Genomic DNA, 26,291 nt, shown 5'->3' with positions numbered 1-26,291 from the left:
ATATATATATATATATAGAATTTTGTAAAATGGAAGATATCTTTAAAAACCTTATTAAATATTAATAATATTCTACAATAATTTCAATAATATTTATAAAATAGTTATTTTTATTTAATAATTAAACAATAATAAATTAATTAAAAAAGTATACGTGTAAAAATATATTTTTAATTAAAATTTCATTTATGGAGTAATAATTTTTAATAATATATAAATTATTATTTATTAAATTAAATGTAATTTAAATTTAAATTTATTAAATTTAAATTATTAATAATAATTTTTAATGATGTATTGGTTAATTAAAATATCTGAAAATCATATAAATTATTTATTTGAAGTTTTAACAAAAACAAGTGGTTATGACAATTTAATTAGGCAACCAATATATCCTGGGCCATTGACCCATTAATGCGGGGCGACAATATATGCCACTCGTTGGATTATGTACTTGCCATAATCTCACTAGTGGCATAAACTGCCACCTTGCATTTGGCCTTGCCATCCAATGACAACCAATCTTAGGTCATTGGCCCATTAATGCCAGCGATAGTATATATCACCTGTTGGATTATGTACTTAATCCAATGGTGTACTTAATCCAACGAGTGGCATACACTGTGACCCCATTAATAAATCAATGGCCTAAGATATAAGTCTTGCCATCCAACAACAACCAATATATCCTAACCCATTGGCTCATTAATACAGAACGACAATATATTCCACCCATTAGAGTATGTACTTGCCATAATCCAACAAGTACACATACACACATAGCTCTCTACATCCACTCTAAAAAAACACACATCGCCGGAGGTGCTTAGACGTATTCCATCATTGAATTTTACTATTAGTCCTTTTAGGTAGTGAGTTCGCCACGAAAACCCTCTTGAAACTTTAAATGCAACCAAATTATTCTTGCATTTTGAAATTACATTCTCTTTGAATATGACACGTTGTCGGGACAATCATTACAGTTGTCCAATTAAAAAAATTAAAATTTATTAATTTAAAACAAGAATCCCGTCTATAATTACTGCACCATAGCTTCGCAACTGCTTCACAGGTATCAAGTTATTATGTTGGTGTCGAGAGGATTTTATTATGTAGTGTTTATGAGTTTGAAGTAAAATTAAATTAGAGTGAGTGATCGCGCATGTCGGTAGAGGTTGAATGGTGTGCCAACGCATTCATCATTTTCGTCCATTGTCCTGCATGCTATTTCTGATTTTGCATATAACCATGATCACACAATAGAACAATAAAAGTAAAATTCAATAAAACAAACAAAATTTAAATAAATAAAATAAAATTATTAAAAAAATTAATTTTATTTAATAGGGTAAACTTTATATATTGTGATTTAATATTTAGTCAAAATAGGCTCAACGGTAAACATTATAGAAATAAAACAAAAAAATTAGACAATATGAGAATCAATACATTATAATCCAATATTATGATATTTTTTTTACAATATTATATTATATTTTAAAATACTATAATATCAGAAACTTAATTTTTTATATATAATTTTTTTATTAATTTTATATAAACAATGGGTACATAAATTGATTGTATTTAGAGATTTTATCAATAAGATAAAAGGTATACACATAAAGAGATGATATGAGAAGGGAAAAATAAAACACAATATATAATATGATAATCATCTTTATAATCATCATCATCATCATCATCATATGTTTTTTTACAATATTATATTAATAGATCTAAGACTTTTGTGATCCATAATGTAGACATTAGTTTTTCGGATTAATCACATGGTTAGGATTGGGTTGACGTTTAGAACCAACTAATGTGGTTCATCCTCAGGACAAGGTGAGAAATCACTGGATCTAAAGGAATAAATAGTATGGATGCATCATTGCCCAGAGTTAGCCATTGAAAATTAGCTGTTACTGAGTTAAAGACTCGTTGTTATGTGATAAATAAATGTTTTATTTTGATGTTAGAAATAGAATATCTAAAAAATAATTAATTATTATAATATAATTTGTTAGGGTTTGACTTATCTAAGGTAAATTTGATAATATTTCAAATTAAAATATTATTAATTACTACAATAAGAATATTATATGTTAAATTGTTTAATATTTAGTTAGGAACTAGTTGTTATGAAATAATGAATAATTATTTTATTTAACATCGAAATAAAATAATTATTCATTATTTCATAACAACTAGTTCCTAACTAAATATTAGACAATTTAACATATAATATGCTTATTGTATAATTAATAATATTTTAGTTTGAAATATTATCAAATTTAAGTTAGATAAGTCAAACACTAACAAATTATATTATAATAATTAATTATTTTTTAGATATTTTATTTATAACATTGAAATAAAACATTTATTTATCACATAACAGCTAGTTTTTAACTCAGTAACAAATTAACCAATGGCTAATTTTCAACTGCTAACTCTGGGCAATGATGCATCCATACTATTTATTCCTTCAGATCCAGTGATTTCTCACCTTGTCACGAGGATGAACCACATTAGTTGGTTCGAAATGTCCACCAAATCCTAACAATGTGATTAATCCAAAAGACTAATACCAATATTATATTATATTTAAAAATCAAGTTTTGTGTTTTATTTTTCATCTCATTATATTATATCTTATTTATTTATAATATTATACAATATTTTATTTTAAAATAAAGTTTAATATTTCATTTTAATATTTATTATATCATTATAATAGAGTATTATTTTTAAATAATTATATTATTTTTTATTAATTTATTTATATTTAATATAAAATTATAGATTTTTGTCCGCAAGGGGTAGCTCAAGTGGCAATGGCCGTGGAATGAAGTCTCACAAAACTGGAGATCTTGGGTTCGATTCTTGTGCTACCCTCCTCGAAAATGGGGTGAATAACGAACATGTACAAAACTAGAAAATGAGAGGGTCCTACGAAGCTTACAAAAAAAAAAAATTATAATTTTTTTTATAGTAGTAAATATTTTTTTTTTTAACTGAAACGTTTATATGATTTTTATTTATCTGGAAGCAAATGGGACTTTTTCGAACTGTCCCCAAATACAATGCAGATTTCTGAACTCTGCCTCTTTTCCTCTATTACAAAATTCAGGGCATTTGAACAAAACTATTTTTGTTAACAAAAATAAGCCCTTTCATGATAACACTGCCTTTGTTAGCCATTTGATCCGCTTCACTGTTTAAATTTCTGAGTATATGATAAAATTTGCAGCTGTCGAAGTATTGAAGGACTCTTTTCAGTCTTTCCAACGTTTTGTTGAGGCTAGGATTATTGAATCGATCCCCCATGTTTAAATTTTTTATTAGTAGCTCTGAATCTCCGAAGACCTGCAGCTTTTTCACACCTTTGTCTCTTGCAATTTGGCAGGGTTTGAGAAGCCCTAGAAGCTCTGCTTGATTGTTGGACTTCTGGCCTAATCCCCAATAGAAGATGTCTTTAGAGTAACCGTCCGGAGAGTAGATGACTCCCCCAGCTCTAGCTGTCCCTGGATTCCCTTTAGACGCCCCATCAAAGAAGACTGTGGGTATTTTTTGAGACCTCCACCAGTTTTGAAAGTAATCCTCTTTATCTCTTAAGCGCCATTCCTGTTTGTCACTTTGTGGTTTAGGATAGTTTCTGCTCGGATAAGGCACTAGAGAGCCTAACCACATCTTTTCTTCTGGCAGAAGCAAAGAGTCTTCTTTTATATACTGCTGCTGGGCTGCTTCCATCAGAAAGGCCTTAGATTTTGCAACTATTTGCAGCGGAGTGTGTCTCACCTCTTTAAATATCTGCTGGTTACGTGCCAACCAAATCTGCCAGCAAACGTATTTGGGTATCGCTGCCCAAATTCTGCTCTAGAATGATTTTTGGGGAATATGATGGGGGTAATGATGCCTCCAAGAGGCAAAAAGATCTGCTGCAGAGTTAAAGGATGGGACAGGAGTCTGCAAGTCCATTAATATGAGCCCCCAAACTTCTTTTGCTACACTGCAATCCATAAATAGATGCTGGACTGTTTCTGAATTGTTATTGCACATAGCACACCTATGAGGTCCTGTTATATTTCGTTCCTCCAAATTATCTCCCATGAGAATTTTGTTATGAATCAAGGTCCAGCAAAAGAAATTTACTTTTGGTGTGGCAAATGAGTCCCAAACGTTTTTCCAGAAAGTCGGAGGATGATTACTATTTCTTAAACCCTGCAGAGAGCTATAGCCAGCAGCTGTGGAGTAAATGCCAGATTGACCCCATCCCCAACAATCTTTTGAGGCTCTATGTACAGGGGCAGCGTCCTCCAATCGATCTTCCAGCAGGGATTGTTGATAATTCAATCTGTTCGGGACTCCATGGAGATCCCAGCCCTCCCATTCCCCACGCTGGTTCCATTTCGACAGTTCATAGAGACTTTTGACTCCAGCTCGCTCCAACCAGGATCTTAGATCTGATATATCCGCATGATCTGCTAAGGGAGCGTTCCTCATGATACTGTCCGTCCACAGATTGATGTGTTTGCCGCTTCCAGGGATTCGATACAGTTGTTTTATGAAATGTTTACTGCTTTTACAACACAAACTCCAGAGTTGCGTGCTATTGGCTGTGGGCATGTGTATTACGTTGCTGAGATCTTTGCTGACTCCATACTTTGACCGCAATGTAATGCTGACAGGGTGAGTGGGATCGTGGATCAATTTCCACAGGATTTTTCCTCCCAAGGCCAAGTTAACGAGCTGGGGATCTCTTATCTGTAGTCCCCCCTCCTCCTTCGTTCTCTTTACAACATCCCAATTCACCAGATGTATTCTGTTTTCATTGCCTTTCCCTCCTTGCCACAAAAAATCTCTGAGTAGTTTGGAGATCTGCTCCATAACATTTCGAGGAGCCAAAAGAAAAGCAGCCTGAAAGATTGGGAGCGCTGACAGCACCGATTTGATCAAGATAACTTTGCCACCCTTAGTCAACCAGTAACCCCCCCAAGCTGCAATCTTGGTTTTCATTTTTGAGATTATTTCGCTCCATAAAGCTCTTTTATTGATTCCAGATATAATGGGCAGGCCAAGGTAATTGAATCTATCCCAGACTGTTTGTCCTTTGAACCCAAGAATAGAAGTTATGCCTGCAAGTTCTTGCTGATCAATATTCCAACTAAAAACTTCACTCTTGCTGTCATTAACTGCCGCTCCAGAGACTCTGCAGTAGTTTCTGAGGACAGTGTCAAATGCTCGAGCAATTCTAGTGGAGGCTCCACCTAGGAGGAGAGAATCATCTGCAAAAAGTGCATGATTCGAAGGCTCAACTCCTATTGAAGTTTTGAGGCCCGGTAAGATACCTGCAACTTTTTTTGCATTGAGCTTTCGGCTTAATGAGTCTGCCATAATAATGTACAGATAGGGGGAGAGAGGGCATCCCTGCCTTATGCCTCTCTTGGCTTGGAAGAAATTTGTTGGACGGCCGTTGACAAGGGGAGCGATCCATGGATTGTCAATGCAGGCTTTGATGAGATGAACAAAAAAGGGCGAGAAGCCAAATGTGAGAAGTACTTTGCTAAGGAAATTGTGGTTGACTCTATCAAATGCATTTGCCATGTCTAATTTTATCACCATTCCTTTCTCTTTCCGCTGTCTGCTGGAGTGGATTGTCTCCTGGACCTGGATTACATTATCCAGAATATGTCTACCTTCCACAAAACCACTTTGGGAGTTGGAGATCACCCTTTTTAAAAGTGGCTTAATTCTGTTTGCTAACAGTTTGGCCAGAATTTTATAAGACGCATTACACAGCGAAATAGGTCTGAATCTGGAAAAAGTTTCAGGATTGGTGTCTTTGGGGATTAAAGCTAGGTAAGTGGAGTTGGTTCCTCCACCTATCTTGGCTTTTGTCATAAATCCTCTTATCATTTTCTACAGATCTGCCTTGATAATATGCCAACATGTTTTAAAGAAATGGATTGTGAATCCATCGGGCCCCGGTGCCTTGTCCGCCTCCATGGCCCATATAACATTTATGATTTCCTTCTCCGTTATGGGTCTGCAGAGGATTGCATTTTCTTCAGGGCTGATGAGATTGGGTATGTTTGAAAGAAATGCAGCAGTTTCCTCATCATTACTTTGAGCATCTGCACTGTAGAGGTTCTGGAAGTGAGCTTCAGCAACTGCCTTGACTTGATTGTATCCTTTGCAGACTTGACCGTCTGCTGTTTTAATTTCTGCTATATAATTTCTTGACAGTCTTGCTCTATATTGACTGTGGAAGAAAGATGTATTCCGATCCCCCGCCTTTAACCACAGACTTCTAGATTTAATTCTCCAATATTCTTCCTCCTTTCGGAATGACTGATATACTGATCGTTGTACTTGTGTTTCTGTTTCCAACAATTCTGTTGTGATATCTTTACTTTCCATGTCGGTTTGCAGGGTTTGCAATGAATGAACTGCCTCTTTTCTTTGTTCAGGAGGAGTATGGGTTGGTTTCTTGATCCAGTCTTTCAAGGCTTGTTTTGTAGCTTTTAACTTTTGCTCCCAAACATAACTAGTTGATCCATTGATGGGTTTGGACCAAGCTTCTTTCACCGTGTCTAAGAAACCCTCTCTCTCAATCCAAAGGGGACTGAAACGAAAAGGGATGGGACCAAGATCTTCTTCTTCTTCCAGGAGGAGCTGAATTGGCTTATGGTCAGATGTAAGTTTAGGTAAAATTTTTGTGATGATGATTTTTTTATTCATCATTATGGAGCTTTGCACCAGAAAGTGGTCAAGTCGTGCAGAGATGTGTTCCGGACCAATCCGGTTATTGGACCAGGTATATATACCCCGAACTGGGTTAAAATCCAACAGATCCCAGCTTTGGGAGAGCTCCTCAACCATGGGCAGCATGGGATCCCTGTTGACAATTCCCCCCTCTTCTCTTTTGTTTTCATTATGATATTTAGATCACCTGCTATAATCATATTGATGGGGGAAGATAGATCTAAAAAGGCAGAGAGGCTGTTCCAGCATTCTCTTTTTTCAGTATAAGAAACTGGTACATAAAGATTGAATAGAGAGATAGTTAACTTACTTGCTTTGTGTTTCAATTCCGTGAAGATCCAGTGCTGGGTTTCTTGGAAGTTATTCAAATGGAAAAGATCTTCAGACCAAAGGGTTGCCAAGCCCCCAAAGGTACCCCTTGCACTGACTGCTTTGCCTACTTTTTTATTCCACTTTGATCTACTGACCTCTAGAAGGGCCTGCCCTTCTATTTTTGTCTCTTGGAGCATGAGAATATCCGAGGGTTCAGCTTTCAAAAGGTCTTTAACAGCCTCGATTTTGGAGGGATTCCCCAGTCCTCTACAGTTCCAAGAGACTAGCTTCATCATTTATTATTTTGATGGGTGAGACCTCCCTTGGAAGGCCTTGGCCTGGTGTTTCGCCCGATAGACATTTCTATTGTGGGCTGACTTCCTTGTGTTTTAAGTCTTTCTGCCTCCTCCTCCCTCTTTTCCTTTCGGGATTTCCTTCCTGCTTTTTTTGATGGACGCTCGTAGGTTTCATCCTCCGAAGAATCTGAGCTCTCCATTGGTTTTTTCCTTGCTATATCAGCATATGATAGGTTGGTGGGGCTGCCTTGGTTGGAATCGCTCTGGGTTGCTTCCGCTCCCTCTTTGTGCGAAGGAGGAGTATTTTCCTGCTCCTCATTCTCCTTTGTTGGGTTAACTTGATGGATCTGTTGTTCACTTTCTGTCCCATTTGGACTTACTTCCACCTCTTGGTTTATTTTGGATCTGCTAGTTTCTCCATTCTTATTGCCTTTTCCTGTACCTTTTTTTGTATTTGCATTTTTCTGCACTAGGATCCATTGATCCCCGTTTTGTTTGTCCACTTGTTCCTCCGCCTTCTTCTTGCAGTGCTTTGCAAAATGACCATGACCATGGCAGTGTCTGCATTTAAACGGCAGCTGCTCGTAGTCCAGCTCTTGTACATACGTCCACCCAGCTACTGTAAGTTTGATGGCTTCCGGTAGCCCTTCTTCCAGGTCCACTTCGACGCAGATGCGTGCGCAGGAATACTGGTCCTTCCTTGCAGCTTGATCTATGTATTTTCCCAAGGCATTCCCTATGATCTGTAGGGTTTTGTGATTCCAACAGTGGAGGGGCAAATGGGGAAGCCTGACCCATACCGGGACAGCCGAAGGAACGTCCTGAGTGGGGTCAAAGTCAGGCGACCATTTGTTTAGGTAAAGGCCCTGGGGGCCCATGAAGTAAGGTCCATTTCTGAAAATTAATCCTTTGTCGTTAGGGTTTTCGAATACAAAAACAAAGAATCCCTTACCCACGAAGTAGCTTTTGACACCCTCTTTAATGAGAGGCTTCCAGTTTCTTTGAGTCCACTCCTCTACCGATTTTGGCGAAGGCCAAAGGCCTGTGAACTGGCCTATGAGGCCTCTTTCAGCCAGATTCAGGGCAGCTTTGCAAGTATCTTCTTCGGGCAGAGCCACTGATGGGATAGAGTCCATCTTTTTTACAAACCTCTGCATAGTCGCAGAAGGAGGACGCTTTGGGCCGGAAGCCACTAACGACTTGAAGGCCAGGACCTCTGGAGGCAGAGGAGGGGGATCAGACACCCCTTCTGCATCCATGATAAGATCACACTCGGGTCAGGCCAAGCAGAGAAGCCTAAGTTACACTGGAGCAGCCATCAAAACTCACCGCACGAGGAGGCAGAGAAGAGGGGGCGGAAAGCCCACCCCCGGACTGAGCAGAAGAGTTACCAACAGTCGATACGGGCCAGAGCAGAAGCAAAAAGCACCGCTCACCACCAGCGCAAAAAACAAGCGTCTTCAGGCCCGGGCCTGAGCGCCTCTCCGGCAGCCCAGAACGCTGCAACGAGCAACCAGTTTCAGACCTAGCTCGAATCGTGCAGAGCAGTGAGATTATAGTAGTAAATATTATGAGAGATTTAAAGAAATTTAAATAAATACATAGAAGGTGGAAAATTTAATATAGATTTGAGAGTAACTATGAATTAATCACCTTTGATTATTTTTGAATATTCTATATTTTTTTATTATTATGTTGAAGCGTGTTTAGAAGGTGGAAAATTTAATATAGATTTGAGAGTAACTATGAATTAATCACCTTTGATTATTTTTGAATATTCTATATTTTTTTTATTATGTTGAAGCGTGTTTATTTTGGAATAAGGTTTCAAGAATTTTAATTTAATGATGAATAATTATTAGATAGATGACATAGATTTAACCTCTATAAAATATTATAGGATATTCTAAGTAGTGTACATAAATCAAATATTAATATTTATCTCCAAAATAATTATACATTTTTTGTCTTTTTAATTAAATTGATTAATTAAAAACCACAGTAATGGCACATGATATTGTAATAACACCTATTTAAGATTAAGAATCTCCATGCTTAAAATTTTTGTTACATGTTATTTTAAAATATATAAATGTTTAATTTATATTATTTTTTTATAATTAATAATAATAATTTAAATAAAGTTATCATTTTTTAATTTTTATGATTTTTTTTTAATTTTAGCAATGTGAGATGTATCATAAGTAAGTGTTTTGAGGCTTATCATAGATTTATGCATATTTTCATTTAGCAGTGATTTAATTTATATGGTTGCGCTAGTCTTTATATATATGTGAAATTTGACGATGCATTATTTATACATATTTCGAAAAAAAATAAATAAAATTATAGTTTATAATTTAAAAATTAAAAGCAACAAATCCTATCCTGTCCTGGAAATAAAAATGAGCCTTCTCCTCATTGAGAAAACAATTATGACAAGATATTTAATGTATAAAATCAAAATAAATAATGCAATAGACAAAATGCTTTTAAAAATGCTTCAAACTCCCGCCAAAATCATATATGGTTCAAGTGAGCATGGCAGAAAGATGCCAAGTCTAACAAAATAAACAACATAAGTGATAAAATGCTTTAAAAAAATGTTTCAAACTCTAGCCAAAACCAGATATGGGTCAAAGTGGGTATGGAAAGAGACTCAAGTTTGGTCCAAATCATTGAAAAACAAAGGAAAAATCATTTATAATAATAATATTAAAATTATTTTCTCTTTTAATTGTTTTTTTTGTAAGCTTTGTAGGTTCTCTTCATTCATTCATCTTCAAAAGCAGGTTACATCCATGAAAGACGTTCAGTGGCCTCAACCTACCCATTGGCAAAGCAGGTTTGTTGGCCACTGAAACTCATTATAAGTCATCCAAAATCTCAATAACTTTAGTCTGTCAAACAAGGCCTTATAGCCCTAAATGTTTAAAAACTATTGTTCATCTACATTGTTGTAATATATGATATATCCGACATATACGTAAAAAAAAACAATAACAATACTAAAAATTAATCATCATCAGAGGAATCCACAGGGGTAGGGTCCTTAGCACTAGATCCGGGTAATTCTGACTGGGGGAGGCAAGGAATGTGCTTTTCAATATGGGCAAGGCGAACATTCTGCTGCTGGATTTGGAATTGAATAAGCTGCAATTCCTTCTGGATTTCCTGAAGGCCTGGGTCAGTTTTGCCAGAGTTAACCAACGATGACATGATGGCTTTAGCCACGAGACTCTTCATAAGCCAATAGAGGTGCACTATTTGTTTGTACTGTGTGGTGCACCCACGAGTATGACTAGGATCTGGAGCAAGAACTCGCCAATCCTCCACCTGCACTTCAACTTCTGCTCGTTGATTGAGATCAACTTCCCATGACGATATCAATTGTTTCACCTGAGCTGGAGTTCCAATATTATAAGCCTGAACCGCTTCCTATATAATCTGAGCATCAGAAATGTGCCCACTTTGCTTCGGTGGTCGAACTGATAGGGAAACCTTATTACCACGATTATCGGTCTTACGACCTTTGCCCTGTCCTCCATTACTAGTCGAGCTAGTACCAGGGGAAGGGTGGGCCATCTTGTTTACCTTCAAATTACACAGACTGTAAACAAGCCAACAGATAGGGTAGGTCGAGAACCAATACCAGTCTTTGAACACACGCCCATAATGTAAACACAGTTTATAAGGACCTGATGTAGAAACATTAAAGAAGAGCAAGAAATGAATTGAGTTAGGCAAAAGCCTGGCATAAAGGCAGAAAACCGACTAGGGTGGTCTCCACCACCATTTTATACCACTGTTTAGTACCCTGTGCTCAAGAATGTCGAAATACAAAGAGATACGAAGGGGTTGTTGACAATTTCGATAGTGTATATCATAGACCGACTCCCCGACCCAAACACCTTTATGGGCCACCTCATATACATAGTAAATCAAATACATAATGCGTATTTTCATTGTTATGATTAGGATGAACAAAACATGGGAATATCCTTTACTGTCATCTATATAGTCCTTCACTATGCAATAATTAACCCAGAATAAAAAATACATGCCCATTCTAGACAATAAAATGCCAAAGAAAACTAACACCGGCATAGAAACATCACACACAACAAAGAATAACACTACAAAAACTTTCCATCTTTCCAGACACCCATTTCCATTACCTCCAACATTCCAATTACAGAGCTTGTCATTGTCATTGTAGTGGAGAGTATTTCGAACATGCCACAGTCCCAAAGGAAAGGGAAAAGAGAAGAAAACATACCCGGTTGCGAACGCCAACAACCAGGAGGGCTTGGACCTAGTCTAAGCGCAACTTCGCCAACCCGATCGAACCAACATGAGAGAGTCGAACGTTTGCCACTTTTCCTTAGAACCCAACACCAGGATAGGACAAATGCGGGCAGGAGGAGAGTTGTTTGTTCCACTTGTAATTTACGTGCTCTGCAACTCATCGTTTCAACATTTAACATTTCACCATTGTCTCCCATCCCATTAGCCAGTTTGCACACGCTACCCCTAGGAGGTGGCCGCCCTTCGGCCTTGCCAAAAGTCATATCAATAATTTATCAAATCTCGAGAAAGATTTTGCATTGTATCACACCCAGATCGGGAAATTCTCTCTTTCAATTTAAAAATAAATTAAAATAACAACAAAAAATAAAAAAAAATTATTATCATTTTACAATATACTACCATATATTAGAATAAATTAAATTAATCTATGTAGAAAATATGATTTATAAAACTTTTTTGATCAAAAAGTTTTACATCTATTGGGATAATTCTTAAAATTAAAAATTTACAATTCTTAATATTATATTTTTTCCAAAATATTAAATCTATTTATATGGTTAAAATTATAATCCAACAATAAAATAATATTTTACTGATAATTATATTTTCAAATTTCAATAATAATAATTTAAAAACCAAACACCCTTCAATTAAAATTATATTTTTTCCAAAATATTAAATCTATTTATATAGTTAAAATTATAATTCCACATCTATTTGGATAATTCTCATCTTTTATGTTAAAATTAAAAATTTACAATTCTTAATATTATATTTTTTCCAAAATATTAAATCTATTTATATAGTTAAAATTATAATTCCAACAATAAAATAATATTTTACTGATAATTATATTTTCAGATTTCAATAATAATAATTTAAAAACCAAGCATCCTTGAATTAAAATTATATTTTTTCCAAAATATTAAATCTATTTATATAGTAAAATTATAATTCCAACAATAAAATAATATTTTACTGATAATTTTATTTTCAAATTTCAATAATAATAATTTAAAAACCAAGCACCTTTCAATTAAAAGTAACTTTATGGGCAAAAAGGTTAGAAAACTTTGTTAAATAACTTCCCGACCAATAGTAATTTCTTAAGCTAAACATTACTCATCATCCGTTACAAACTTTGTACTAGATGTTCTTTAATATTTTAAATTTGACGGTCGCACACACGAGCGGATAGGCCGATAATGGAACACATTAAGCAACTCAAGCCATTACTGCCGTGCGAAGGGAAAGGTGGAATGGCTTCCATCAGAGCCTATTTAAACTGATAGTTGAATAAGTTGATGGAAATAATTTTTTGAGCGCAGGAAGATTTCCAACCAGAGATCTCAGTACTTTACTCTTTAAATCGCACTTCTTTTATTAAATAGCCAGCCAGCTTTCGATCGAGCAGAAATTAAACAACACGTAAGCAGGTTTACTTTCTAGCCTTTTCAAATTGAAGCTGAATTCACGTTCTTTTTGTTTCTCAGAGAGAAATTCGCATCAGGACGATAAATAATTACACAAATGCACGGAATTCGGGAAATTCAAAGCGAATAATGCTTATTTTTCTCAATGGATATTTCTTATTTCTTATGCGGTTTTTCTGTAGCAGATGCTTTTGTTCTTGAAATTATTTTATGATTCAAAATCATGACCGATAAATTCGTCCGCTCCACCTTTTGATATTTCAATTTTTCCAGTCTTGCACGAAAACTTTACATTTGGATGTATTTCTACTCTCTTTCGTCTTTATACCTGCCTGCATTTCTTCTTTCTTTGTATTTCAGTTTATCCGCTAACTAACTTTAAGTATTGCAAGGTCGAGGTAAAGATCTGGATTCTTTTAAGCTTTGGTTCTTTAGGATATTAAAGACATGTCTCCCGTAAAATGTATTATTTTGACAGCGGCTTCTCATTTGTTGTTCAAGCTGATCATTCAAGTGAAAATACAGTTATCCAGACTTTAAGAACACGCATTTGAGTGAGTCTATTTGTTATAATTTATCCACACGGGAAACTTGAACAGAACGCGAAGTATAATTTATCCTTACCGGAAACTTAGAGCAGAACGCGAAGTTCTTCACTAGTTGTATTAATCCACCTTTCTAAAGTGTCAATTAGTACATCCACACTATATTAAATAAGTCACGAGTTAGGTCATGTTAATTGCTGGTCCTTTGACAAATTTGCCCAGAGACTGATTAAATTTCTGTGAATACCTGCAAAATGTTTGAAATAGGCCACCGGCTACTTCCAGAAAAAGAAGACAGTGTGCTTCACCCCAAAGAATGAAGCATGGCAGAGACACCAGGCCCATACTAGAAGTCATTTGACAAAAGGTGTTATTTCAGATAAATTAAGGACAGATTAAATTTCCTTAAAGACCTGCAAAATGCTTGAAGTACAGCAGCTACTTTAAGAGACAGAAACAGCTTTACAGGAACACCTGCGCCAGACTCGAGTCATTTTGCAAAAGGTGCTATTTCAGACTAGTTAATGTGAAATAGCTTGAGCCGAATAAACGATAGGAAATATATTACTTTTCCAGTTTAATTAAAGTAAAACTAGCGCAGGTCCAACCTAACTCCAGATTCTATTAAGCACCCAGAGGGTTTGAAAAGAAATCGAGATGTAAATTTCTCTGTGATTAAAAGATCTAGAGTTATGAATCTACAATGGTTTATAACATCTATCTATTCTGATATATAAATGTTACACACAGAAATTACACATCTCATCCATACTGGACTATAGAATGTTTCTAGTTTCTCTTAGTGCTAATGTTTCTAGATTCTCTTTGTGCTACAACTGAGCAGTATCTGCTGGATATGGGCAAACTTAGTTGACTTAAACTTACAAAGTATATTAGCAAAATGAAGAGAATCCGGTGGGTCTTGCCTTCAATTTTCTTGTTGATGAACGATGCCTAAAGAAAATAATGCAATGTTCTGAGATCAGATAAATTTTTCCAAGTAGGTCAATAGGCTCTTTAAAAAATAAAAATTACATATATTTCCGTGAAATTTAACTGAAACTAAACTTAGCATGAGAGTATAAAGGGTTAACTATATAAGTTTAATTTGCTCGAAGTTATCTTAATAACCTGCCAGTGGAAAGCAGCCCACATTCACGGAACATAATTTAATGGACATTCCAGAGTGACTTCAGTTATTTAAAGAATAATTTAAAAAATAATGATTTTGAATAATTGCATAATGTTCCGCAACATATTTTAAATGACAATTGGAATGCTTGCAAGATTAAAGAATATGAAAACTGTATATAAGCTATTTTATTGTAAATGAACGCTATAATTGATAATATATGCTTGCAAGATTAAAGAATATGAAAACTGTATATAAGCTATTTTATTGTAAATGAACGCTATAATTGATAATATAAATAATAAAACTTCTTTTATGTGAAAGAAGGCACAAGTAGCTTACCAACGGAAAAGGTACCGATTGCTTTGAATGACTAACATGAGCGCAGTTAGGAATGCTCTCCTCCAATTACCGCGAGAAACTTCACAATCTAGCACTCCCAGCTGGATGGAAAATGACAAGTTGGATGCTTCTGCGGCTTATTGCTGTTCAGATTGTCAAAGAATTGTAATAGTTTTCTTAGGCTGTGCTCATCCACTGCATGGTAGATCCAAATTGGATTGCTCCATGGGTTCTCTCCACGTCTAGAAGTCCTATTGTGACCTTGTTCCGCTAGATAACCAGTCCGCTTAGTTACTCTGGCACTTGATCTCTCGATGTTCATAAAAAGGGTTTAAAGCACTGTTGCCAACTAGTCTTTTCTTGGAAGAGAACAAGTCACCAAGAAACCACCTCAATATGTTCATTTAGTGCTTGCTGATATTGAACTTTTCCTTTTCTTGTCCTCTGACACTACACAATGATTTGAAACCTTCTTTGGCTTTTCACAATACTTCTCATACATTTCCAAGTTCCAGCTATAGAAGTAAAGACCTCGACCTACAAACTTATATCAACCCTCAAAAGAGTCATAAATACATACAGATGAAAACTCCTCTGACATTCTGTAATCACCCTTCAAATGTTGATGTCCACTATGTGATCAATAAATCTCCCCTTTAACAAACAAAACTACCCAACTAGTTATACAAACATTTGCATGCCTTGAAACTCACCTAGGAAGCAAAAACTGCTTAGGAAATTGCCTGGACTTCTTAGGAAATCATATAGACTGCTTAGGAAACCTCCTTGCAAGCAATGAACTGAATTTATATTAATGTCCATCTAAGATCATTTTAGGTCAAAGGGACTAGAGAGTACAACAACATTTATAGCTTGGTACTCCCTGACATCTAAGGGTGACTAGAGGAGACTTTTATCCTGTAATCTCAATTACAAACAGTAGTTCCACAAATGACATCCATGGTTCCTCATAGATAGTTGACCAATGATGCTTCCCACATTTTGCTCAGCTAACTCACATTTGATGACTATGGTGCTTGAAATACATGAGTTATATTATTAATTTATTTCCTTGCTTTATATTGAGTATTAATGTACTATGTACTTGTTATGAAAGTAGTGATCATTAGTTGAGTTGGATAATGGATCATGATGCTCTAAATTTGTGCTTTTTGCCTTTGTTTCACCTTGGTGGTCATCATCATTTCCTAGATAAGTGTTTTCACTCTTGGGTTGAGTTGTACTAGCGGGGAGGGGTTTAAAAGGTGTAGCATAGCCTTATCCAATTCCATACTTAATACTTTCCATCTTTCTCGATCTCCATTGTCTTGTTCATGATTGGTTGTCATACGCCACAAAAAGGACACGCTTCATAGTCCCATGAGAAGGAGCTATAAGCTCGAGGTTGATATAGCTAAATAATCAAAAGGATGGAAAGAAAAAGATGTAAAGGTCAAAATGCAAAACAAAATGGAGAGATCATAAGGGAATGCAAAAATCCAAAGCAAAGGTTGCACAATGCTCCCTCATTATGAGACCTGTTACCCACCATTTTGTCTAAAGCAAAATTGGTGAGGTTTCATTTGGTTCATGCATTCTAATTGTTCTTGCACTACAGAGGCAATGGTGAAGGTTTCCAAATAGAAGAAACTATACTAGAGATGGATCATACTCTTTGCCATTGTTTCTACTTGTTGAAAAATGTGTAACTAGGTTCGGTCTTCATAAATATGAAATGTACTTTTAATTCTTGTATATTGTAAAATGAAAGAACATTTATTATTATTATTTTTGGAGCATGGATTTCATTCTCAAGGTCTTTTATTTTAGAGGTCAAGCACCCATTGAGTGCTTCTAAGATTTTCCCTAGGTCAAGAAGTCAAAAGAGTCATTGTCATAAGTTGAAGACCCCATCGGGCACATTGTAACTTGTAAAAAACATTATTTTTGTCGTTAAATGGTCAAAATACCCTTCAAGACCAAGTTGGCCTAGCAGCTGGGAAGTCAGCCTAATTTGAGGAGCCACGTCCACCTTAAGAAGCCTATATAAAGGAGGGAACTCATCACTCACTCATTCAAGCGAAGGAGGAAGAGGAAGAATGCAACAAAGAAGGAAGAGGATGAAGAAGACTTGTTTCTGGGCTATTTCTCTCTCACATGTGTGAAGGAAGGCTAGGGTTTCTGCTGCTGGTCTAGGGTTTTTCTTCTGCATGTTCGATCTTGAAGAAGGAAGAGAAAGAAGGTCAGCGAAGGTCACATTAGGCCATCCTCAAGCACCAAAAGAAGGAGAAAGCCAAGCGAAGGTTGAAGAAGTCTTGGGAGGCCAAAATAAGCTCGCACATGTGGCGATAATTGTTGTTGGGAGGGCCGAAAATTTCAGACCTGTAGTATAGGCCGAAATTCTGGAGCTGGGGGTTGAAGTTGTGCTGTTGGAAGAGATTTGATTGGGTTTGACTTGGAAAAAGGAAGCACTTCATCTGGAAGGGTTGGACTTGGTCTTGGTCTAGAGGTCTTGGAATTCATCAATTAAATAATCTATAAGAAGAGATTTGAGGGTTTTCCTCTCGAGCGGAGAGGCTTTGGCCCTGGCTTGCAACCTACATTCTGTATTCTTGTTCTTATTGTTTTGGTAGCTGTTTGATGATATACAAACATAACAATTAGTAAAGAAGCTAATAAGTAAGAAAAAGTAAAAAGAGATCACAAGTAGTTATCAAGAAAAGAGAAATCACTTCAATCCTTGCCCTATAGATTTATCAACAGTACCTAGGTCCAAAAAACCTATAGGAGACATCATAGGCTGACTAATGACGTGACCAAAATGTTATACCACATATAGAGGGAAACATGGATTTTTCATCATCTAAGATGACTCAACCATAATCTCAAAAGTGGTGGATATTGCACCCAAGTTTCTTTGGGATACAAGAGTGTACAATTTGGAAGGTGTTGTAAATGAAGGAATAGGTTTTGGGTTTGTCCTTTTTGTCTTGAAGTTTCATGCTTTGGAGGATTCTATTGGCCAGAGACTCTAAAGTAGCGAAATCATGCGTAGAAGAAATTTGAACATGGATTGATTATCCAAACTCAACAAAGAAAGATAGAGACTTATTGGATGAATTCTCAACATACTTATCAACAAAAGGGTGAGTTCTGGGCATAGCAATGACACAACAACAAAAAAACATTTCTACAAGCCAAGAGAATGCCTTATATACTTCTCTTATCACCTTTTGATGCACTTAGGGTTTGCTACCCCTCCTTCCAATAGGGGTACCTATAGCTAAATTCTTCATTTATATTCAGTAGGGTAGATTGGAGACAAGAATATATTTGACTATTTTCACATTTCAGGAATCCAAATACATAGGGGTTTGAGGTACAAAATTCAACAAGGGCTCATTTTGTTCAACATTATGCACACTTGACATGCCACATTGAAATTTTGGCAAAAAATGTTTTTTTCAAGTAAAATTCAGCAATTGAAGGCATGAATATAGTAAATGCATGAGCAAAAGGTGGAAAAGTATATTTACATTGCATGTCATGCATAAAGCCTCCTATCATATTTTCCAGCCTCTTGGAGCTCAAAACTAGCAAAACATCAGAGCTCTAGCACCAATGCAAGGAAAAAAACAACAGTTTCAACTCACACATGTGAGTTATTCAAGGTGGCCTACAGCTAACGCCCTAAATAAAAAATGGGCATGTGATAGCTCGTTGGAATCCTTGTGATGGGGCCTCCCTCAAACAAAATACTGAACAACTTTGGTAGGTCATATTTTGTACAAGGTAGTTATTGGGACTGATCAATTTGCATGCCAACACACATGTGGCAGTCAACAAAGGTCAAACTAGTTGTCAGAGTCACCGAAGCTAGTTGTTGGGCTACTATTCCTCTCAATTAGCTTACATAAAGTCAAATGTGGGAAGGTTGGACCATTTCTTGGAATGTGGACACATCTTGCTAGGTTTAACAACTATTTCAAGCACGAATCAAGGGGATGTTGGTCATCATTTTCAAGATATAATAATTTATGGAGTTTTTCTTTCCTAGTTAGATGGATCAATCCATATTTTTGTGCGGATCTATTATTTCTCATTGTACATGTGGCTTTGACCACTTTATTTCATCAATCATAGTTTCTAGAAGTAGACTAGATCTAGAATTTCCTTGCTAGATCTAAGGATATTCCCCAAAAAATATTATTTTAATGTAAAGGAAGTTCCTTACCTTCTTTATATAAAGGAAGGACCTATTTATTTGCCATTCATGGTTGGATAGTGGGAGTATTCCTCTCTGATCCTGGTGGATATCAATGGCTACCCACCTATTCCACTAGCTCACAACACAATTTTCTATTTTGGCAGTATTTTACAGTTTTTTAGTGTTGGGCGTGGGATCCCCCCAAGGCAAGTTTTGGGGCTTGAAGCCCAAGTTTTGACTAAGTCCGATGTAAAGACTCCGCGATTTGTGGGCGCGAAGTTGTAATTGAGTCATAGGGTTGTCCGCCCTTACTTTTGTAAAATGTAGTGTTGGCTTAAGAGTTCTACCGGACCATGGGATTATATAAATAGAGCGAGGCTCTAAGTGTAAACAGATGAATCAGATAGTAGAAGATAGAAGATCTAATGATGAAGCATTGAGTCTAAGTGGAAAGTCGAGTCTTTGGGTCGTAGAGAAGGAGAAGGCTCTGTAGCTGAGTGCGCAGGGCAGGTTGAGTCTGTAACCGATTGAAGCATTAATAAAGAGAAGTTTTACAGTATTTCTGTGTATCGTTTCCTGCTTTATGCATTGACGTATATTGCGCATGAATTGCAAGTTTATTGTTTATTTGCTGCGCGAACTTATATGAATATGTTGAATAAGTGAATATAAGATAAAGTATCTGTTTACGCCTAGGTTGCACGAAACAGGGAAACGGGTACGAGTTTCCGAAACGGGAACCGATACGAAACGCGACCTCCCCAAATTTTGGAAACGGGGAAACGCTAATATATATATCTATATATATATATATATATATATATATATATATAGATTAGGACATTTAAGAAATATGTGCAATCATAAAGCATATATGATACATTCTAATTTATTACATTATGATAAAATTGTCAATTGTCAATGCATAAACTACAAGTCTCTAAATTTACATCACATTTACTCATGAATGATCACATAATGAAAATATAAATATCCAAAATCAGGCACGAAAAATTTCTAATTTCTTGTCTCGTGCTTGATTGGGAGTCTCCTCCTACATAGTCGAACGACCTTAGTGCTCTTCATTAAATACAAGTTTCATACCCTAGTACCCTACATGCTCTTCATTATTGGGAGTCTCCCCTGCATAGAGGGCTTGATTCTCTTGATTAAATACAGGTTCCATACCCTAGTACATGATAAAATCCAATGGAAACATTGCAATCCCCCCAATCCTGAAATCCTGAAAAACAGATAAGTCTGTTGGATTTTGAGTGAGATTTAAAATTCTACTTTCTCCATATGAAATCCAATGAGGGCGAAACCACTTTCAAACATCCTGAGTCATTTCATGGTAATGTTAAAAATTTAAGTAAAAGGATGAAAATGAAAAATAAAGGAGAATATCACTTTTACTTTAAGAATTTAACATTACTATGAACTGCATATCAACACTAGGGCAAAAGTTCACTTTTATAATTTTAGATAGGCATCTAGAAGCAACTAGAAGTCACTAGGATAACCTAAAAATAAATTAGAAAACAAACCAAAAAAAAAATTAAAAAAACACAAGTAAAAAGCTGAAACGTGAGTCGTACAGCCCTGAAACGCGTTTCAGGCCGTACTGGCCACGTTTCAGTTTCGTGAAACGTGGCAATACGGCCTGAAACGCGTTTCAGGGCCGTACCACACACGTTTCAGCGTTTCGTACTCGTTTCCATACAGAAACGCCCCCTTGCCCTACGTTTCCTGCAACATAGGTTTACGCGAAGATAACTAACTATTATAAGAAGATAAGTAAGATTTGCAGTGTAACTGAGGGAAATAGTGCAGATCGCTGCTCTAGCAGCGCGAAAGCTTCACAGCCCCTGGTTAGGGCTGCGCAAAGGCGAATATAATAGGGCGTGAAGGCCTCGTAGGTCAGGAAAGCACGCGAAGTAACCTGCATGAAGGTAGTCACAGTTGGACTAAATCGACGCCTGATACATCTCAATGGTGCAGAAACTTGGTTCCAGCATCCCCCCATACTGCTTTGGGTGAGACCTCAGTTTGCGCTCTGTGGACTGTTGCTGAAAGGGCCAGTAGTACAAGGATTTGTTTGGCTAAATAACTCTGAACCTGGGTCAGGCCCCATCAAGCCAACAAATGGTTCCGTTGCTAGGATCGGAATCTGCATAGAGATGTCTGATGTCGTATCATTGGAATCCAACTAAGAAAGAAATTGAAGGTTGGTTGGACAGGAGAATTCATGAGTTCGCGGTGCAGGAGAACTAGAATCCGCGGCGATCAAAGGAAAAGTGGTTAGATTGCTACCTGTACATGGAGATCCACGAAATTTTCTTCGCATCTTTCCCTACTGAGCTGTATGAGTGGAGGAGGACCTGGAAGAGGTCGTGGACAACTAATATGTTACAATTGCGGGGGGCCAGGACATTATGCCCGTGATTGTACAAATCCAACGCGTCTATCATGTTTGTATTGTACCTTGTTTGATCATGAGATGGAGGATTGTCCTACACTGATAGCTAGGTTGCACGACAAGGGAGCGCTCCAACCTCCCCCGACTCAGAACTTGCAGATGATGAGGTCTGAGTTGTGCGAGGAAGACCCCAATGTGAACATTGTGCTCCGAAGTGGAATTACAACAGGAGATGATAAAGGCAAACAGCTTGAAGATAGTACTTGGGTTCGTAAGGCTCCGACGAAAGAACCAGAGTTTGATTTGGAGCGTGCTAAGGAAACCTTCATGGAAGCTAGGAAGAGCTTCGTTGATGCCTCCACTTTAGGAAGCAAAGACAGACCGGAGCCAGAAATGGACCCATCGATGCTCACGACGTTCCTAGAAACATGCATGAAGCTACTGCGCGACAGTAAGGCTGTAAAGGGATTACAGGAACTCATTAATAGATGCGCTGGGACTGCGCCAGGAGAACCGTGCGTAGTCTGAAAGATTGGAAAGCATGCGACGAGGACGGGAAGAGAAATGAGGTTGACTGTGCAGATTGGAGAATATGAGATGGACCAAGTAATTCTGGACCTAGGGTCGGACGCGAACGTTCTGCCGAAGCAGACATGGGAGCGCATGGGAAGGCCTACGCTGCAATGGTCTCCTATCTAGCTGCGAATGGCGAACCAACAAAAGATAATACCCATGGGGAGATTGCAAGGAATCACCATGGATATTGAAGGGGCAAGCGTGCTAGCAGACTTTGAAGTGATAGAGATTGTTGATGACAACAATCCCTATCCCGCGCTCTTAGGAATTGATTGGGCCACTGACATGAACAGGGTGATAAATCTAAAGAAGCGCAAGATGATTTTTGAGAAAAAGTCTCTGCGCGTAGTCGTACCTTTGGACCCTGCAGAAGGATTGCGCTACATAGAGCCGGTGCACGACTATGAAAGCGATGACGATTTGGACTGCATCTACAAGATAACCGCGTGAGAGCAAGACTGGGTAAATCCCATCGCGGATGGACGGATCTCATGGGAGCGCGAAAGCTCCTGTACATCGGATTCAGATGAAGAGATAGAGCGATGGCAGAACCGGTTACACGAGGTAACCACGCTGAACTGTAACATGATGACAAGATCGTTGCACTGCGTATCGACGGAAGTAAGGGATCTGCCTACTTATGATGGGTTAAGTGAGGTAGATGCTTTCTTGAATAGATTTGAAAGGGAGGTGCCGGAACAACAACGTTTCGAGGCTTTGAAATGGGTACTACGCGCTACGCCCGTGAGGTGGTGGGGTACGCACCAAGGAAGCTTTGAGGATTGGCGCGAATGCAGGAGAATGATGCACATGCGTTTTGGGAAGCCTCAGATGTGGCTAACAGATAAATACAATGTACGGGATGGTCTGCGCACGCTTCAATCCAGGTGGGTAAAGGCATATAGTAAACAACCTGTGCGGATGCATATGGACTTCACGTTGGGGAACACGGTCAATAGGCATGTGTTGGCAAGGCAATTGCGCAAACGGTCCCTCTAGTTGGGACGAAGGAGTGTGGAAAGAACGAGTGTGCAGAAGGTTACCCATGCAGAAGCCTTTAACGAAGTGTGCGAAGCATTGAACATGGTATATAATTCGCAACGAAGTGATTGGGACCTACGCGTACCAGCAGTTTTGTGGGCTTATAGGACACCGTGCAAGAAACGGACGGGACAGACACCTTTCCGGTTGGTCTATGGAGTGGAAGCCATAATCCCAATGGAGTATATCGTGCCTAGTCTATGCATAGCAGCGCTCACAGGTATGACGAACCGCGGAGCCCTGAAGGAGAGGCTTGCACAGTTGGAGGAACTCGAAGAGGAACAATTTTTAGCTGGATTCCATTAGCAAGTACAAAAGCAGCGTGAAAAGGCCTGGCACAATCAACATATTAAGTTGTGCACCTTCAAGGTGAATGATTTGGTGTTACTATATGATAGTAAGTTTGATAAATTCTCAGGAAAGTTCAGAATGCATTGGCTGGGACCATATGTTATTAAGGAAGTCACAGATGGAGGCGCGGTGCAGTTGGTAAAGCTAAATGGAGAACCCTTCCCAGGCAAAGTGAATGGCAGTTGGTTAAAGCCATACATGGGTGCCCCGACTATCTGACTAGCCGACAACAGCACAGTCTTAGCGCTCCACGTAGCTGAAAAAAAGGCGTGGGACTATAAACAGATGCAGGGGACGCAGGAGCAGCTACAGGGAAGCAATTTAGATACCTCGGTCTCCGAACAACGCGTACAAGAGATACAGTAGGCAACCGCTCAGTGCGCTGCCGACCTTGCAGCAGTCCGAGCAGAGTTGGGAGGTCTTGGCGCGAAGATCTCCGCAACGACAGAGTGACTCGAGGGCGAATCACGATGTTTGTGTTGGGGGCCTGTTGGGTGTGGGACCCCCCAAAGCAAGTTTTGGGGCTTGAAGCCCAAGTTTTGACTAAGTTTGATGTAAAGACTCCGCGATTTGTGGGCGCGGAGCACGAAGTTGTAATTGAGTCATAGGGTTGTCCGCCCTTACTTTTGTAAAATGTAGTGTCAGCTTGAGAGTTCTACCCATGGTCTGCGGACCATGGGATTGTATAAATAGAGTGAGGCTCTAAGTGTAAAAAGATGAATAAGATAATAGAAGATAGAAGATCTAATGATGAAGCATTGAGTCTAAGTGGAAAGTCGAGTCTTTGGGTCGTAGAGTAGGAGAAGGCTCTGCAGCTGAGTGCGCAAAGGCCTAGTAGTCCACAGCTAAGTGCGCGGACCCCTGCAGTTGAGTGCGTAGGGCAGGTTGAGTCTGTAATCGATTGAAGCATTAATAAAGAGAAGTTTTATAGTATTTCTGTTTATCATTTCCTGTTTTATGCATTGACGTATATTGGGCATGAATTGCAAGTTTACAGTTTATTTGTTGCGCGAACTTATATGAATATGTTGAATAAGTGAATATAAGATAAAGTATTTGTTTACGCAAAGATAACTAACTATTATAAGAAGATAAGTAAGATCCGCTGTGTAACTGAGGGAAATAGCGGGGATCGCTGCTCTAGCAGTGCGAAAGCTTCACAGCCCCTGGTTAGGGTTGCGCAAAGGCGAATATAACAGGGCGCGAAGGCCTCGTAGGTCAGGAATTGTGCGCAGTAACCTGCGCGAAGGTAGTCACAGTTGGACTAAATCGACCCCTCAGACATCTCAAGGGTGCGGAAACTTGGTTCCAGCATCCCCCCCAAATTGCTTCGGGTGAGATCTCAGTTCGCGCTCTGCAGACTGTTGCCGAAAGGGCCAGTGGTACAGGGATTTGTTTGGCTAAATAACTTCGAACCTGGGTCAGGCCCCATCAAGCCAACATTTAGGTCTTGAACTTTTGGAGCTGTTTTGAGGCCCTAAACGACATTTTTTTGGTGAAAGAGGCACTGAATAGTCATAGACTGACTATTGCATGGGAAAAATGTACTTCTTGGTTAGACCTTTCCAACAGGCTATCAAGCGCACAAAATAGAGATCATATGTCAAATTTACAACCCTAGGAAGTTGACGTTCCAACTTACCCCATCAAGGTCCACTAGTCTTTTTGTGCTTCACCTCCTAGGGTTAGGTTCTTGGATGTTTAGGGTTTCTCATTGCTTTTTTATGATAAAAATGCCTTCAAGCTTCATTGTAAGACAGTTTGGCGAAGGTGCGTAGCTGTCACATCTCTTCTCTAAGATAAGCTACTACCATTCGAGCTAATTGTTTAATTTTACATTTATACAGTTTAAGCACTTTCCATTTAATAATAGAAGTCAAGTTTCACTGTATCTTTGTGTTTTGGTTATAAATCCTGTATATCATTTCATTCCCTTCATAAATTTGGATTAGTGGTATTAGAGAAGTTTGCTCTTTACTTGTTTTTCTATGCATGTACCCAATGAGGTTGGGTTATAAGGAGTTAGGACTTGAACTGCTTGAGCCCTTACAAGGCCATCCTCACCGATGCTGACGACCTTCCATGGTTGAAGAAAAGAAAGACAAGGGAGCAGGAGATCCTATTTGTTGGGTATGTGTTATGTTTTTTCCCTGACTACCCGCATGTGCTGTACGTGGCACCGAGCATAGTGGGGGCGGCAACACCCCTTGTGGGGGGGTTTGCCCCCGTGCAATGCTCTAGGATTTTTTTTATATGCGGACTCAATAATAGTTGGGCACGCCCAAGGATGGGGGATGGACCCAAATATGGTAGGCGTACCTACCCATGGTTTTGTGCATGGGGTTTGCATATGGTTTTGGGCATGATGGTTTTCTGCCCATGATATTTTGTAGATCCGGTCAAGGGAACTATGATTATGTTCTAATTCAGGGTTAGTGGATTGGGGTTTATGAATGCTTCAACATGTATATATATGTATTGTAACATTGAAAGGAATATAATGAAAAATCAATCCGGTAGTCTCGGTTTTGGAATCTAGGGGAAAATATTTATGT

General features: G+C 38.1%; 1 protein-coding gene across 1 annotated transcript in view; it reads left to right on the top strand.

Moving 5' to 3' along the window:
• Positions 1-12,873: 12,873 nt before the first annotated feature.
• LOC149162717 (uncharacterized) overlaps positions 12,874-26,291 on the top strand; it is an 80,980-nt gene continuing 67,562 nt past the window's right edge. Inside the window, exon 1 of the mRNA XM_089435272.1 lies at positions 12,874-13,126. The gene's annotated coding sequence lies outside the window, so the exon portion shown is untranslated. The remainder of the gene's footprint in view (positions 13,127-26,291) is intronic.

The sequence above is a fragment of the Pinus tabuliformis genome, chromosome 5_2 (genome assembly GCF_031772625.1).
Source record: "Pinus tabuliformis cultivar Carrire ecotype Pingquan chromosome 5_2, CPIR1, whole genome shotgun sequence".
NCBI lineage: Eukaryota > Viridiplantae > Streptophyta > Pinopsida > Pinales > Pinaceae > Pinus > Pinus tabuliformis.
The sequence above is the reverse complement of the archived record's forward strand: the minus strand, read 5'-3'. Positions and strand labels throughout refer to the sequence as shown.